Here is an 18,442-nt window from a genome sequence, read left to right on the forward strand (position 1 = left end):
TCCACTGATCTTATTCAGATTTCCCAGTCGTATTTGTGGGTGGGAGTGGGTGTGGGTGTATACTTAGTGTTATACAGTTTTACCACATGTTTGGGTTTGGGTATCCAGCACCATAGTAAAACCAGTATGGTTCACCATACTGAACCATAGTTCAGGAAACACTGAAGTGTTTTTTCATCACAAGGATCATACATACAGTCTTTTTATAATGACACACATTTTCCCACTCTACCGTCCCTGACTCCCCTAATCTGGCAACCACTAATGCATTCTACATTTCTAAAATTCTCTCATTTCAACAATGAAATCATACAGCATATAACTCTTTGGTTTTATTTACTTTTTCCCCAGTGTAATTCTCTGAAGTTTCATTCAAGTTGTTGAGTGTATCAAGAGTTTGTTCCTTTTATTGCTAATTAGTACCTTGTGCAATGGATGTATTGCAGGTTGTTTAACCATTCACTTGTTGAAGGACATCTGGGCTGTTTCTAGTTTTTGGCTATTAGAAACAATGCTGCTATGAGCATTTGTATACCGATTTTTGTGCAAATATTAATGTTTATTTATAAGGGATAAATGCCCGAGTAAAATATCTAGGACTTAAAGTTACTGTATATTTAGTTTTTTAAGAAACTGCCAAACTGTATTGCAGAGTGGCAATGTCATTTTACACTTCCATTAAATATGCATGAGTATGAGTGCTCCAGATTTCCCACACTTTCACCAGTACTTGGTATTGTTTGGTCTTGTGAGAATTCTTTATGTGGTCAAAATACTAATCCTTTGTCAAATACATAGTTTGCAAATTTTTCTCCCAGTCTGTAGCTTGTCTTTTTTCACAGAACAAAAGTGTTTAATTTTGATGAGGTTCAACTTATCAGTTTTTCCTTTTGTGGATCATGCTTTTGGTTTCAAGCCTAAGAACTTGTTTCCTAGCCCTAAATATCAAAGAATTTTCTATGTATTTAAATTTTTTGTTATTGTCTTATGTTTTACTTTTATGTCTGTAATTTATTTTGTTTTTGTTTTTTTTTGTTTTTTTAATATATGAAATTTATTGTCAAATTGGTTTCCATACAACACCCAGTGCTCATCCCAAAAGATGCCCTCTTCAATGCCCATCACCTACCCTCCCCTCCCTCCCACTCCCCATCAACCCTCAGTTTGTTCTCAGTTTTTGAGTCTCTTATGCTTTGGCTCTCTCCCACTCTAACCTCTTTTTTTTCCCCTTCCCCTCCCCCATGGATTTCTGTAATTTATTTTGAATTAACTTTTATATAGTGTGTGAAGTTTAAGTCAAGATTCATTTTTTGGACCTAATGAAGTCTAATTACTCTTATACCATTTGTTGAAAGGTTATCCTTCCTCCATTGAATTAGTTTTGCACCCTTGTCAAAATTTAATTCAGCATATTTGTGTGGGTCTATTTCTGGATTCTCAACCCTAGTACACTTATGTACATGTCTATCCCTCAGCCAACACCACACTGTCTTGATTAGTGTAGCTAAATAATAGGTCTTAATATTGGGTAGAATAATTCTTCCCATTTTATTATTTTGGGGGGATTGCTGTCATTTTTAACAGTTGTACCATATTTTATTATATGGTAACTTTTTCAATTAAGTTTTTTTTTTTGAGATCATTGTTGAATCACATACAGTTGAGAGAAAATAATACAGAGAGAACCCAGTTAACATTTACCCAATTTCCCCCAGTGGTAATATCTTACAAAACTATAGTGTAATGACAACCAGGATATTGACATTGATATAGGCAAGCTACAAAACATTTCCATCACAAGGATCCCTCATGTTACCCCCCCTTTTTTTACAACCAGATCCACTTCATTCCCACTCTTAGCACTCTTCAACCTGGCAACCAACAATCTTTCTCACATATATTATTTTTGTGGTCTTAAGAATGGAATAATCCTGTGTGTAACCTTTTAATATTGGCTTTTTTTCACTTAGCATAATTCTCTGACAATTCATGAATAGGGTTGCATATGTAAATAGTTCATTCCTTTTTAGCAGTGAGTAGTATTCCATGGCATGGACGCACCATATTCTGTGTAGCCATTCACCCACTGAAGGACATTTGGGTCCTTCCCAGATTTTGGCTATTTCAGATAAAGCCACTATAAACATTCATGCACAGATTTCTGTGTGAACATAGTCTTCATTACTCAGGGATAAATGCCCAGGACTGTAATGGTACCACTTTATTCTCAATCAAAATCGTTTTAGCTAACTTTGGGCCTCTGAATTTCCATATAAATTTTTAAAGTTTATTTATTTATTTTGAGAGAGGGAGAGAGAAAGAAAGGGGCTGAGAGAGGAGAGAGAGAGAATCTCAAGAGAGAGACAATCTCAGGCTTGAGATTCTCTGCTTGAGACAGTGTGCAGAGCTTCATGTAAGGCCCGAACCCAGGAATGGTGAGATCATGACCTGAGCCAAAATCAAGAGTGTCAACTTACTGACTTAGCTAAGTCAGTCTGAGCTGATTGAGAATTAAGAGTCAATCAAAAGTCTCAACTTAGCTTAACTGACTGAGCCACCCAGGCACCCCAAATTTCCATATAAATTTTTCAATAGGCTCATCTACAAAAAAAACCTTCTTGGGATTTTGATAACCACTGCATCAAACCTATTAAGCAATTTGGAAAGTGTTGACATATTCTCTAGTTTAATCTTTCAATCCATGACTATGGTAGGTCTCTCCATTTGTTTGAGTTTTCTTTAGTTTTTTTTTTCATCAATATGTTATAATATTCATTATATGGATCATGTATATGTTTTAAGTGCACATGCAAGTGTTTCATTTTTCTGGAGTGATTTTAAATGGTAATGTGATTTTACTTTTAGTCTCCACTGTTTCTAGTTTACAGAATGCAATTTACTTTTCTTAATTTGATAAAAAATGTCTATTTCAGGTCATATTTTAAAGTTGGCAGTAAATCTCAGATTTACATAGTAGTTTGCATCGAGATTTTTTTGTTTGTTGTTTGTTTTTGTAACAGAAACATTAATATGACCAAAATATTAACTCATTTCATGTTTGTGTTAGTAACAAATTAATATTTGTAATATACAGTGTTCCTCATAAGGTATAAAGACTTGGAATTGTTTTGTTTTAAAAAAACATACAGTTTAATAAATAATAGCATAGTTCCAAAAGACACATAGTGAGAACTTATGAAAACTAGAAGGAGAGGCTTCAATTCAGTTTTTTATTTGTCCTGAGCCATCGTGCCTACCTGTTTGTAAATGATGATTCTTATTGTAGTTATAAGTTTTAATTAGTTTCAACATGACAGCATACTAACAAAATTGTCCAGCCTTTTTGAGATATAATTCACATGTAACAAATTATTAATGGTATAAGCTTTTAAATTTGCTCCAGATTATAAATTGTGAGTGAAATTAGGCATCATTTCCAGTTGACACATTAATCCACAGGTAATGTGATGTCTCTTATATTATGCTTGTGGCAATTAAACCAATAAACAATAGCAGTGAGAAAACTATTGATAGAATACAGGGAATGTTCATTTCTATATACTCTGGCTTATATGTATTTTAAGTAAAAGGACAATTTGAAGTAGGACAAATGGTAACCAGCTACCAAGAAAACAGGTAATGAGCTCAGTCAGGAGTACTTTTTTAAAGCTCACTATATAACTAGATGGATGAAAAGAAAAATATAGGAGACTCTCATTCCTATAGAAAGATATCCTAATAGCCTGTACTAAGGTAGTAACTTCTGACCAAGATGTTATTAAAGCTATAAATAAAATCAGCCGTGGGAAATGACAGACAGTAACTCTGAATACTCAAGTAGAAAGGACATTGATAAGAATAAACATTCTGTGCCTTCACATTTTGGTGGATAGTTGGATCTCCCAAAACATAAGCAAGGACTGAAATCCAAATGAAAATTACTGTGAAGAAATAAAATAACTTTTGATTCTTAAATGGAAGTTTGGTGGTTTTAGAGAAAATCAGAAAGTAATTCATACATTTTATCAAGAAACCTGGATGATACAAAAAGCCATGATTAAAGGAAACAATTTCAGTAAATAGGCAGATGTTGTATTTAGTAAACTTAATGCCTAAAAATATGTCATAAAATAGGTCATAATGGGCATATTTGCCAAAAGTAAAAGAGCAATGAATGCTAGTGAGATGCAAAAATATTCCATAAAACTTGATAGGTATTTTTCCTTCTCATTCCTAGCATGAGTATCTTCAATAACATGTCCCCAAGTATAATCAATCATAGCAAAGAGTTAACACCTAGGGTCTGGTTGGTTTGATGTAACTGCCACTGAAAAGCACAGTTCTTTGAAGAAAAAGTAGCCATATTTTTTTAAATTAAATTTCACAAAGACTGATGAAATACATTGAATAAAACACTGTTTCATTTTCTTTTTCATCCTCTGCTTTCTCCAATAGATCTTTCTTGGATGATGATATTTATGTTTTATTTAGGTTTTACTGCCTTCAGACATCTTAGTTTTCGTTCCCTGCCTATCATTTTGCTATAGCAAAATGCCAGGTGAGTAAGCTCTGAGTCATTTGCACAAGTGTGGATGAAAGAAGTGCCTTTCCTCCTAAGTGAACCTTCCCCAGCAGGCTAGCTGAGCGTGGTCACTTCTGATGCAGAGGATGGTCCTTGCAGCAGAGACCACGCAAGGTGTGGCAGTTCACGCTGTCACTTAGTTTCCCAGACTCTGGGCTAGACCAGTCGTGTTTGAGGTCACCACCAGGGCAATTTCAGCCAAAGGGACCAACTGACTGTCAGAAAGAGGGACAGGAACCCCACGCGCTCCCTTGGTTCTGCCCTGCCTTGTGCGGAAGGAGGAGGAGCCAGACGACTGCGTGGCTGAACCCCCAAGACCTGCCAGGGGTGTCCGCAGGCTTGTGACCAGGAGGTGCAGACATAGGCGCCACGCTGCGTGCAGCTTTTGTATCCTCAGACCTGATTTAAACTCATTTTTTTTAGTTTTTGTTTGGTGTGTGTGTGTGTGTGTGTGTGTGTGTGTGTGTATGCGTGCGCAAGTGTGTGTGCATTTTGTAAATTTCTTTGTATTTTCTATATAGACAACGTTATCATTGAGTCAGGGCAGTTCTATTTTTTCCTTTCCCATTAATTTGCTTTTATTTAGTTTTCTTATCTTATTTGTTTTAGGGGCTAGTTTACTGTTTGTTTGTTTTTTAAGTAAGAGTGGAGAGACTAAGAATAATTTCTTTGTTTTCAGTCTTAGTGGTAAACACTCTGTCTTAGCCGTAGGCTTTTTTTTGTAGATGTTCTTTATCAAGTTTAGGAAATTCACCCCTATCCTAACTTTCTGAAAGTTTGTACCATGAATTTGTGTTGGATTTTGTCAGGAGTCTTGTGTGTTCTTTCACATAATCATGTTATTTTCTTCTTTAGCTTATTCAGATAACATTAATTGAATTTGGAATGTTGCAACACTGAATACCTGGAGAAGCTCCCACTTGACCATGATATATAGTTTGTTTTTATACGGTGTTGGATTTAATTTGGTCATATTTCACTAACAGTTTTTGTGCCTGTATTCATAAGAGATTTGATAATGTGGCTTTTTGGTATTGTCTTCATCTGGTTTAGGTAACAGATTAATATTGGCCTCCTCCAATGAGTTGGGAAGTTTTTCCTCCTCTTAACTTTTGAAAGAGATTGTGTAGATTGGTGTTACTTCTTATTTAAAGAAGATTCTATGATTCATAGAATTTTCCAATTAAATCATCTGGTCCTGGGTCTTTCTTTTTGGAAGATTTTTTAATTAAAATTTAATTTCCTTAGTAGTTTTGTGCTATTCAAATATCTAATCTGATAATGGAGCATAAGACAAGCTGATAGGCTGCAAACAACCCCCACCCCAAGGTGGAATATGTGTGATATTCCTCCAGCACTCCTGGCTGCCCAAGAAGAAAGGAAAGGGAAGAAAACAAATGGTTAACTGATAGAGATCACAGTCCTCCAGGACATGAGTTTCCATCATTTTAAAATATCTTAGTAAATTACCAGAAAAAGGCAAACCTCTCAATAGGCTAATCTCCAGAAACCTATAGACTCTGTTTCCTATAGACCCTCCCCTCCATAGTGATGTGGGGAACAAAGGCAAGAAGGAAATAGCAGATAAAATTAAATTTCCTTATAACCTGCAGCCAATTGACAACTATTTGAGGCAGACAAAGTAAAACATTTCTCCAGGAACTCTTTACTGTCTTAATGTTAATGCTTTCCTAGAGGGAAAAACAACCTTAGCTTGGCAATAGCTAGGTCTCCAGTATCCTGTGAGTCTTCCTCAGCATATGAAAATCTCATTGGAAGCTTCCCCTGGGCTTTACCTCCCCCAACTCCCAAATATATGCAGTCTCTCCACAGAGTCCTGGGCAGCTCTTCCTGCCCATGGGTCCTTCCCCTGCTTTAATAAAATCATTTTTGTACCAAAGATGTCTCAAGAATTCTTTCTTGGCCATTGGCTCTGGACCCCACCCTTACCTCAAAACCTCATCATAATGTTTTATGAGTTTTGACAGTTTTTGAGGAATTGCTCTATTTCTTCTAAATTGTTGAGTTTATCAGCATACAGTTGTTCATGGTATTCCTATATTATGGTCTGGATCACCCAGCAGAAGAACCAAGCAGTACTCGGAGACCTTGGAAGGCAGGAGGTTTATTTTACACCAGTGGGCTCAGAGGAGATCATTCTCCAGAGGTCTGAGTCCTGAGCATAAGCAGCAGGGACAATTTATACTCTGTTTGTTATGCCCAGAATTCGTGATCCCCTAAGACCACCAGGGAGCCGAGTCTGATGCAAAAGCAAAAGAGCCTTTATTCGAGCTAGCTCAAGCTCAATCCCCTACCTGCACTGACACAGCGGTGAGATACCGGAGAGAGAGAGTTTCAAAAGCACAAAGGTTTTATAGGGGTCTAGGGGCAGTTGGTGAGGTAATGGCTGTGGCCTCAGCCAATTGGCTGGGGAAGGGTCGTGGCCTCAGCCGATTGGCTGGGGAAGGGTCGTGGCCTCAGCTGATTGGCTGGGGAAGGGTCGGAGTCCTGTTACAAAGGTTGCTGGGCGTGTTTTGATCGGGAAGTTTGAATGGGTGAGCGGGAGGTTACTCAAGGGGAGGAGGCGTGGTCTGAGGTTTCTGCGATTTTCCCGGAAAGGGGGCATGTCAGGGACTTAGTCACTCAAGGTGGAGGACACAGAACAAGATAGAGTCCGCTGGCATAGGTCTGCCCTTTCAGGTTCAAGCCTGGCAAGCGGGGTGGGAAGAAAAACCCGGAAGGGGAGTCTTTGGGCAGGGACTAGAATTCCCCTATCAGTCCTTTCAGCCACTTATAACAGATTTTTCCCTATCAATGGAATATCATTCCAGAATCTGCAGCTATTAAAAAGCATAATATAGGAATAGCAGACCAGTTTCCATAACATTTGGTTCCCTGACGAGGAAATCCAACCGCACTGGCCCATTGTTGCCACCTGTTTGTGAAAATGGCAAGGCAGTGATGGAATGAGGAATCCCAATGGAGAATGCATGCCCTGCTGAAATTTCAGCAGTCTCCCACTCAGTTGCTTCAGGCCAGCCCTGCTCTGCCTTTCTCACCAGACTCAGGAGACTTGGCAGGTGAGAACCTGCATCAAATGTTGGATCCTGGTAAGGCTTGGGGTCCCAATTCTGTCCTGTCCAGCCCACCCATAGTGGTGGAAGGGGGACCTGATCACTCCCCAGAGACTTCAGAGGTCTCACAGTTACAGGGCCCCAATTCAGTCTGATCCACCCATAGTGGTGGAAGGGGACCTTATCACTACTCAGAGACCTCAGTGGTCTCACAGGTAGAAATTCTGAGGGAGGGAATGTAATAACCTCTGGTGTGTGAGTGTGAATGTGCAACTTGGTCTGGCTTGCCTGCCAAGTTCAAGTCTGTGGCTCTTGGGCGGGCACTCTTAAGGTCCCCAAAACTCCATGGAGTCTGAGTCTTCCAGTCTGAGTGGGCCCGTCTGTGATTCTGTGGTGAACGGCATACAGTCTATGGCAGCATCAGAATAGTTTCTGATTGTAAGTCACAAATCTGAGACTGCTATGGCTAAGCATCACCTAAGTTCCTTTGGAACACGGCCAGATGTACATGTGACTGGTCTTCTCATTAGAGGGGTGTGATTTACCTGCAACAAACAGGGACAGGCTAGGGTCTTAGTCACCTCGACAAAATGGCCCCAGGAAGGTCAACAGGAAGTCCTGACTTCCACAAATTCTCGCTGGTGATCCAGAGGAAGAACCAATCTTGCACCCCCCCATATGAACCTCCTGGTTCCCAATACTCCACCACCTTCGGTCTCCCCACTCCCTCCAGACTCAGCATATCCTCTCTCCCTTGGATCAGAGGCCATATTGGACCCTCAGCCAGGTGTAAGTGCCCTCCAGATGCTGGTCCACAGCCGCCGGTACCAAGAGGCTCTCCTCTGGGGGATCCTAGTAGGGGCTAAGAAGGCCATGAATATGCACAGCACAAAGGAATCACTCGGGGATTATTATGAGAGGCTATGCGAGGCTTACACCCCATTTGACACCCTCCTCAGCCAGATCCCAGGCTCTGCCAGATGTATTACCTGCCTAGACTCAAAGAATGCCTTCTTCTGCCTCCTCTTGACTCCCCCAAGCCAACCCTTGTTTGCCTTCAAATGGACCGAACCAGACACAGGGTGTCAGATGCAACTGACTTGAATGTGCCTCCCACAAGGGTTTAAAAAACTTGCCTGCCATCTTTGGAGAGGCACTGGCCAAAGACCTTTCTGGCTTTCCAAGGGAGGCCTCATGCTGCATCCTTCTCTAGTATGTGGATGACCACCTTTTTGCCAGCAATACCTGAGAGAATTGTACAGAGGGCACAAGGACCTTCTTACAGCTCTTGTCGGACTCAGGGTATTGGTTCTTATGGAAAGAGAGCAGTATAGCTGGAGTAAAAGAAGGTCATCACCTCCCTACCCCAGCCCTAAACTAAGAGGGGGCTAGGAGAATTCCTGGGGGCTGTGGGATTCTGCCATATCTGGATTCCCAGATTCTCACCAATAGAAAGACCCCTCTATAATCTCTTGTTGGGGCTGGATCGAGAACACTCTGTCTGGACAGAGGAGGCTGAAGCTGCCTTCCTAGAGATAAAGGCTGCCTTGGGGCAGGCACCAAAACTTGGCCTGCCAATTATAAAAAAGCCTTTTATTCTCTTTGCGCATGAGAAGGAAAAGGTCACCTTCAGGGCTCACACCGACAGTTGACCCTTGGCAATGGCCAGTAGCATACCTGTCAAAGAGGCTGGACCCAGTAGCATGGCTGGACCCAGTAGCAGGATGGCCACCATGCCTTAGGGCACAAGCGGCCACAGTTCTGCTCATTAAGGGGGCAGATAAACTCACCCTGGGAGAAGAATTAAATGTCAAGGTTCCCCATGCTGTCTCATCTCTCGTGCTCCTCCAATTCTCGGTTAGCACAATACCAGGGGCTCCTCTGTGAGAATCCACAGGTCACTCTTAAAACAGTGTGGATGCCAGAAGGGAGACAACCCTATAGCATGAGGAAATTGTCTAGCAGACAAAGCAGCCAAGATAGCAGCTAATAAGGAGGTAGATATAGCTCCCTGCTTTATCCACAGTGACCCTCACCAGGAGTTCAAAGAAGAAATTACCCCCCCCCCCCCCGGTTTGGCCTGCTGGCCACAATCCACAGTGATAATGGACCTGCGGACACCAGCCTCAAAGCTCAGGAAAAGTAGAGGGAATGAATTGCACCCTCAAGGGAAACTTAGCCAAGTTCTGTCAGGAAGCAGACCTCCCATGGCTGGACCTTTTGCCCCTGGCCCTCCTGCATGCCCGTTGCACACCAGGAACTCAAGGTTTCTCCCCTTTTGGGAGACCTCCTCCATGTCTAGGGGGCCTCCCAGAAAGTAAATAAGAGAACAACTTCAAGCTTTAGGGGCCACTCTAAATGAGTTACAATGATACCATAGACAGGGCACCAATCTCTTTAGAATCCCCCGTACACCACTTCTCACTAGGGGACTCAGTCTAAGTCAAAGACTGGAAAAAAGACCCTCTCAAACTACAGTGGACTGGGCTTCATATCCATACTATATACCATGATTCTTGCCACCCCTACTGCCCTCAAGATCACAGGTATCACTCCATGGGTCCACCACTACAGAGTCAAGAGGGCCAATCCTGAGGAGCCCCAGACTTGGAAGACTGACCCAAATCCGATCTTAGCCTTTCAGCCCGATATCACCCCAGAAGCTGGGTGGTCTACATACAGCAGAAGCTTGAGAAATTGCTGGTCTGATAAAATAAATAAACTATCCTTACTCCTTGTCATCGGATTGGCAGAGGTTGCCCCTAGAAAGCTGGGGAAACAGCGAAAGGTGTTCATGCTCACCTTCCTCTTATGGATAGGATGTTTTGTTGGTATTGATTGCCTCCAATCTGGGCTGCATTTGTAAGAGCAGGGCACTTTCAGTGGAAGAATCTGGGGGGTTTAAAAGCTTAAATGTGGTGTAACCTCTTTCAGTCTGCTGGTTTGCCTGCCAGTAAGGAGGTTGTCAATGCCATTTTGGGGAAGTGTTTGCACTAATGTATGTACCTAAAGCTTCAGGAAAAAAGAGATTAAATGATTCTCAGGATAAAAGTTGGTGCTTAGGTTAACCTTCAGCCTTATGCCCAGGCTAAATGAGCAGTGTTACTACCCATCCTCCTAGGGGCAGGAATAGCCATGGGGATAGGGACTGGCATAGGAGGCATAGGCTCTTTTGTGGGACTAATGAGTGACCGGCTCCCTAGTGTCCCTGCAGAGCCAAAAAAAAGTTCCCTGGAAAGAGTTGTCCTCCAGAACAGATGGGCACTTGACTTCCTCACTGCCGAGAAAAGGGGCACCTGCATCTTCCTCGGAGAAGAATGCTGTTACTTTATAAACCAGTCAGGAATAGTCAGAACCAAAGTCAGGGAACTGAGAGAAAGGACCAACCCAAAATAAATAAAGATGATGCCCTCTAATACAGCCTAGATCTGTTTAAGGGGGGATCATAGTGGGGGATGATAGGGAAAAATCTGTTATAAAATGGACGATAGGACTAATGGAATTCCAGTCCCTTGCCCGAAGATTCCCCTTCTTGGTTTTTCTTCCCACCCAGCTTGCCGCTCCAACAGACTATAAATTGTCCCCACTGCTTATGCTAGGGGCTCAGATCTCTGGAGAATGAGCTCCTCTGAGCCCACCTGTGTAAAATAAACCTCCTGCCTTCCAAGATCTCCAAGGGCCACTTGGTTCTTCTGTCAGGTGATCCAGACCAGTTTCTGTAACACCCTATCTGGTTTTGGTGATTTGTGTCCACTTTTGTATTTTTATTAGAATTGCTAGAAGCTTATCAATTTCAGTAATAGTTTTGAAAAAAGAAACTAACATTTAATTTATTTGATTTTTCTCTGCTGATTTCCTATTTTCAGTTTGGTTTCTATTCTGGTGTTTTATTATTTCCTTTTCTGTAATTTCATTTATTTTTCTCTTCTTTTCCAAGTTTCTTGGGATAGAAACTTAGATTACTTAATTTTTTCTAATGTAAGCTTTCAGTGTTGTAAATTTCCCTGTCAGCACTGCTTCAACAGCTTCATTTTAATTCTGCTTCATGTATATTTTATTTCCTTTGTGGTCTCCTCCTCCCATGGATTATTCATAAACACATTGTCTCATTTCGATTTGTTTAGAGATTTTCCTATTGCCTTCCTGTTATTGATTTCTTGTTGCATTCCATTATGTTCAAAGAACACATTGTATGATATCAATTACTTTCAAATTGTTGATGGTTGTTTCGTGGTCAAGGAAAAGGGTCTATTTTGATCAGTGTTCCATGATTGCTTGAAAAAAAATATGTATCCTGCTGTTATTGACTGGAATATACTCTATATATACTGACTATATACTCTATATATAGTCTCTCTCTCTCTCTCTCTCTCTATATATATATATATATATATATAGTCTCTTAAATTTCACTATGGCAATTAAACCAATCAATAATAGCAACGAGAAAACTATTGATAAAATACAGACAGGGAATGTACATTTCAATATACACTGGCATATATGTACCCACCAGAGCGCAGGTTTGTGGGAGTTGGTGTAAGCAAGTTAGGTGGCCAGTTGGAGCTGCTTCCCTCAGGTGGCTCTGTGTTTATGCTTAGGGGCAGGGAATAGAAATGTGGGCTGCCAGCTCCTTTGTTCCAGGAGAGGGGATGTATTCTAAGAACAATCCACCCACTGTGTGCCCCAAGAACTCTTCAGATTGTTGTTTTCATGCCCTCTGCCCCATGTTGTTACCCTGCTTTCTCTCCAGAAGTAAGACACCCAAGCATCGCTGACCTTTAAAACTCCACTCTTTAAGCCCCACCGGTTGCAAGAACTCCAGAAAAATCAGCCTCTCTCTTTTTCCCAGCCAATGGCTTTGGGGAAGTATTCTCTTTGTGTGTTCCCCTGTGTGCTCCTCTCCCTCTGTCCTTTCTCCAAGACCATAGCTTCCTCTCCTCCACAGCATCCATGGTCTGTTTCTTCCTCAATCCGTATCTCTGCACTTCCTACCTTCTTTGATGTGGCCTTAGTTTTAGAATTTGTTCTGTCAGTCTTCAGGTTTATTTCTGGGGTTTTTAGAATGATTTGATAGTTATCTGGTTATGTTCAGGGGACTAGATGAGCCTAGCGTCTTCCTATTATGCCACCATCTTAGCTACTCTACAAGGATAAAACATTTGAGCTTCAGTTACTACCTCCTACTTTGCAAGGTCATTGCAAAAATAAAGTGAATTATAGAAGAAATCATAGCAAAGATGGTACTAATGATGATGATGATGATGATGATGATAGACTGATACTTTACAGTAGGTTTTGAAGTTGAGAAGTGTGATATTGCTAACTTTGTTCATTTTCAAGATTGTTTTGGCTTTTCTGGGATCTTTTTGTTTTCTTATTAAGGGTCAGCTTGACAATTTCTGCAAAACAACAACAAAAAAAGCCAGCTGGGGTTTTGATAAGGATTGCATTGAATCTGTAGATCTGTTTGGGGAGTATTGCCATAGTAACAATATTAAGTTTTTCAGTCTGTGAACATAGGATGTTTTTCCTTTTATTTAGATCTTTTAAAATTGTTTTCAATAAAACTTTTAAATTTCAGTGCACAAGTCTCATAATTATTTATTAAGTTTTATCCTATGTATTCTCTTCTTAATGCTATTATAAATAAAAATTTTAATTTTATTTTCAGGTTGTTCATTGAAAGTATACAACTGATTTGTGTATATTTATCTACTATCTTGCATTTTATGAACTTATTTATCAGCACTAATAGTTATTTTGTGTATCCCTAAGATTTTCTATATGCAAGATCATGTCATTTGCAAAGAGAGATAGCTCTATTTTTATTTTTTTTCTTTATTTCATTCTATTACCTGACTGCTCTATGTCCTCATGTATAGTGTTGAATTGAAGTGTAGAGAGCAGACATCTTTGAGTTGTTTCCGACTTTAAAGGGAAAGCTTACTATCTTTCACCATCAAGAGTCATTTTTTCCCATAAGTGCCCTCCAACAGGTTGGGAAAATTTCCTTCTAGTCCTACTTTGAGTGCTTTTTTAAAATCATTGAGTCATCTTATATTTTGCAAAATACTTTTTCTGCACATATTGATATTATCATATGGTTTTTGTCCTTTATTATGTTAGTATGCTTTATTACTTTGTTTGATTTTCATATGTTGAACCAACCATCCATTCCTGGGATAAATCCAACTTGGTCATGTTGTATAATCATTTTTATATGTTGCTAGATTCAGTATTAGTATTTTGTTTGGAATTTTCTTTTCTATTCAAAAAGTGTTGTTCTATGGTTGTCTTGTATATCTTTGTTTGGCTTTTGTATCAGGGTAATAATGTCCTCATAGAATTAATTGGGAAGTACTCCATTCTCTTCTATATTTTGTAAGAGTTTGTGATGAACTGATTATAATTCTTTAAATGTTTGATCGAATTCACCAGTGAAACCATCTTGTCCTGAGCTTTCCTTTGTGGAAAGTTTTTGGATTACTAATTGGTATGCCCAGAATTCGTGATCCTCAAATACCGCCAGGGAGCCAAGTCCAATGCAAAAGCAAAAGAGCCTTTATTCGAGCCAGCTCGAGCTCAATCCCCTACCTGCACCGACGCAGTGGTGAGATACCTGGGAGAGAGAGCAAGTTTCAAAAGGACAAAGGTTTTATTGGGGCCTAGGGGCAGTTGGTGAGGTAATAGCTGTGGCCTCAGCCGATTGGCTGGGGAAGGGTCCGAGTCCTGTTAGGCAGGTGGGGGGGGGGGTTACTCAAGGGGAGGAGGTATGGTCAAGGTGAAGGACACAGAACAAGATGGAGTTGGCCGGTGTAGGTCCGCCCTTTCATTCCCCCCTTGTCATGTAGCTTACGGACCCAGTCATGGGACCGGCTGCATTTATGGTGACAAGGGGAACAGAGTTTGGAGGTTTACACAAAGTTCTGGGAACCAAGTGTCCCTGGGGTGGCTCTGGGAGGTCTGATTAAGTATTGTCCCTGAGCTGGTGTCTATGATCTGCCAAGTGATGTTTTGGGGGGTGTGGGGACTCCCGGCAGCATGAGCAATGACAAGCAGAGTTAACAGAGTTACCAATATTAAGTGGGTCGAATGCGCTGTAGCTTGAGCTTGAGTGGGTTGTGTTGGTCTCGACTGACAGCCCATCGCGTGACGAAGTCCTTCTAGATCGAGGAGGGGTCCGCTGGCCGAACGTGGGTGTGATGGACCCAGGTCACGATGCCATCTACTTTGAGAGCGGTGGGGGTTGTCAGCACCACGATGTAGGGTCCCTTCCAGCGCAGCTCGAGGGTCTCTCGGTGGTGCCTCTTGATGTAGACCCAGTCTCCCAGCCTGTACTGATGAGGTGTCGGGGTCGGGCCAGCCTCGTAGAGGGCACGGAGGCGTGGCCAAATGTCCTCCTGCGCCCTCTGGAGCCTTCTCAAGGAAAGAAAAAGTTATTGATCTTTAAACTCAGCAAGAAGTTCAGCTCGAAGGTTGGGAATAACAGGGGGTGGCCTGCCAAACATGATCTCATAAGGAGTAAAACCCAGAGTGTAAGGAGTGTTTTTAACCCGGTAAAGGGCGTATGGTAGGAGAGTCACCCAGTCCCCGCCAGTCTCCATGGTTAATTTGGTAAGGGTCTCTTTTAGGGTTCTATTCATTCTTTCTACCTGTCCTGAGCTCTGGGGCCTATAAGCACAATGTAATTTCCAGTTTGCCCCCACCGCCTTGGCTACTGCCTGTGTTACCTGCGAGATAAAAGCTGGTCCATTGTCTGATCCTACCATGGCAGGAAAACCATACCTGGGTAAGATGTCTTCTAGTAGCTTCTTAGCCACCGTCTGAGCCATTTCATGCTTGGTTGGGTATGCCTCCACCCAGCCAGAGAAGGTGTCTGTAAATACTAAAAGATATTTATAACCATACTTTCCTGGTTTGACTTCAGTGAAGTCGACTTCCCATTGGGCTCCTGGTCTGGTGCCTCTGAGCCTGGTTCCTTTTTTATTTGATGGGGCCCTCGCGTTGGTGAGTTGGCAGGTCTTGCAGACAGATACAACTTGCTCTATTTTGGTGTCCTGTTGGTGAATCTTGATTCTGGCATGTCGGATTAAGTCTTTTAATTTTCAGGCCCCATGTGAGTAGACTGATGCATGTGCTCTAATATTGAAACTCCGAGCCGGTCTGGCAGCATGAGCTCCTTGTTAGGTGTATACCACCATCCCTTTATCTTCTGGGCCATGGGGAGTTTCTTGATCCGCTGTAACTCCTCCTGGGAGTATTTGGGCTGGTCTGGTAAAACTGGGTCTCCTGGGTCCGGTAGTTGTATGGTCATGGTGGGGACTGAAGTAAGGGCTACTGCTTTGGCTGTCTGGTCAGCCTTTTGATTACCTCTAGCTACTGGGTTATCAGCTTTTTGGTGCCCTTGGCAGTGGATAATGGTTAGCTTGGCAGGAAGCCATAAGGCCGTAAGCAGGTTAAGTATCTCCTGCTTATTTTTTATAGTCCGTCCTTCTGCTGTCAGTAACCCCTTCTCCTGATAAATTACCCCATGAATATGAGCTGTGGCAAACGCATAACGGCTGTCTGTGTAGATGTTAAGCCGCTTTCCGGCTCCCAGCATCAGCGCCTTGGTGAGGGCTATATGAGCTCTGCTTGCTGGGCTGACGTTCCGGAGGGTAGAGCCTCTGCCCATACGGTGTCCATTTCGGTGACCACCGCTGCACCCGCATACCTGTGTCCATCTCGCACAAAGCTGCTGCCATCAGTGAACCAAGTAGCCTCGCCATCGGGGAGAGGCCGGTCGGTCAAGTCCATCCAGAATCCCTGTACTTGTTCCAGGATTCCCGCACAGTCATGTATTGGAGCACCTAGGTCAGGGTCGGGCAGCAGGGTTGCAGGATTGAGGGCTGCACTGGGGTGGAACTGCACTCATGGAGGGTTGAGTAGGAGGCTCTGGTAATGAGTCATACATGTGTTGCTCATCCATCTATCAGGAGGCTGTTTCAGGACCCCTTCAATGGCGTGTGGGGTTGTGATCCAGATCTCCTGTCCTAGGGTCAGTTTGTCTGCATCCTTGACTAGGAGTGCTGTCGCAGCAACAATTCTTAGGCATGGCGGCCAGCCGGCAGCCACTGGGTCTAGTTTCTTGGACAGGTAAGCCACTGGGCGGTTCCAGGGGCCTAAGGCTTGAGTTAGAACCCCTTTTGCTATTGCCTTATGTTCGTCTACAAAGAGGTGGAAGGGCTTCGTAATGTCTGGTAGGCCCAGGGCTGGGGCACTTAGGAGGGCCTTTTTTAACTGATTAAAGGCAGTTTCTTCTTTTTCAGCCCATTTAAATGTTTCCCCCTCTTTGGTAGCTTCATATAGGGGCCTGGCGATCTCAGCAAAACCTGGAACCCAGAGGCGGCAGTAGCCGGCTGATCCTAAGAATTCCCTTACTTCTCTTCGGGAGGTGGGAGTAGGGATCTTTAGGACAGTTTCTTTTCTGGCATCTGATAACCACCGCTGTCCACCCTCCAGGATATATCCCAGGTAACTTACCCTCTCCCTGCATATCTGAGCCTTCTTCATGGATGCCTGGTACCCTAAGGCCCCCAGGGTAGCCAGCAGGTCCTGGGTCCCTCGCTCACAGTCTTTGGCCATGTCAGCAGCAATCAGGATGTCATCTACATACTGTAGGAGGGTGAGGCCAGGGTGCTCCTTTCTGTACTCACCCAGGTCCTCCTGTAGTGCCTCGTCGAAGATGGTGGGCGAATTTTTGAATCCCTGAGGTAGCCGTGTCCAGGTGAGTTGCCCACTGTAGCCCTCCTCCGGATCATGCCACTTGAAGGCAAACAAGGGTTGGCTCTGGGGTGCCAGCGGCAGACTGAAGAAGGCGTTCTTTAAACCTAGTACAGTATACCAGACCCTGAAGGGAGCCAAGGAGCTCAAGAGAGTATATGGGTTGGGAACAGTTGGGTGTATGTCCATGACCCTCTTATTTACTTCCCGGAGGTCTTGTACTGGTCGGTAGTCATTTGTGTGAGGCTTCCTGACCGGCAGTAGGGGGGTGTTCCAGGGAGACTGGGAAGGAACTAGTACCCCTAGGCTTCGTAGTCTCCGGATGTGTGGCTGGATCCCCTTCCGGGCCTCCTGAGACATGGGGTATTGTTTGATACTTACCGGACTCTCTCCTGGCTTGAGCTCTACCAGGACCGGGGTCCTGTGAGCGGCTAGTCCTATCCCCCCATCTCTGCCCAAACCAAGGGGAATTCTTGTAGCCATCTGTCTATATTATCCTCTCTCAGGAGCGCCTCCTGATGGAGGTGGTATTCATCCTCCAGTTTCATGGTCAGGACCTGGATGGGGTGGCCCTTGCCATCGGTGACCTGAGGCCCCCCTTGTCTGAAAGTTATATAAGCTCCAATCTTGGTCAGTAAGTCCCATCCTAACAGCGGGTAGGGGCATTCTGGTATTACCATAAAGGAGTGGGATACCCATCCCGTCCCCAAATCTACCATTCTTCAGGTAGTCCATGAATACTGGCTCATACCAGTTGCCCCTTGTACCCAGGACTTCTTGCTGGCTAGTTTTCCTTGTGGGGTGCGGAGGACTGAATGTTCTGCTCCAGTGTCGACAAGGAAGTCAACAGGGGTCCCCTCCACTTTAAGAGTTACCCTGGGTTCGGGGAGAGGGTCCGAACTCCAACTCCCCTAATCACTCAGTTCATCTAGCTCTAGGACTTTTACTCGATCAGTCTTGCTTCCCTTCCCGCCGGCCTTTTTCGGACAATCTCGGGCCCAATGCCCTATCTCCTTGCAGT

The 18,442-nt window shown here is 43.1% G+C and overlaps 1 pseudogene; it reads right to left on the minus strand.

Moving 5' to 3' along the window:
• Positions 1-3,355: 3,355 nt before the first annotated feature.
• On the minus strand, positions 3,356-4,363 carry LOC145713788 (putative G-protein coupled receptor 160; annotated as a pseudogene).
• Between the last annotated feature and the right edge of the window lie 14,079 nt (positions 4,364-18,442).

This window comes from Panthera onca, chromosome X (assembly GCF_046562875.1).
Source record: "Panthera onca isolate mPanOnc1 chromosome X, mPanOnc1 haplotype 2, whole genome shotgun sequence".
Taxonomy (NCBI): Eukaryota; Metazoa; Chordata; class Mammalia; order Carnivora; family Felidae; genus Panthera; species Panthera onca.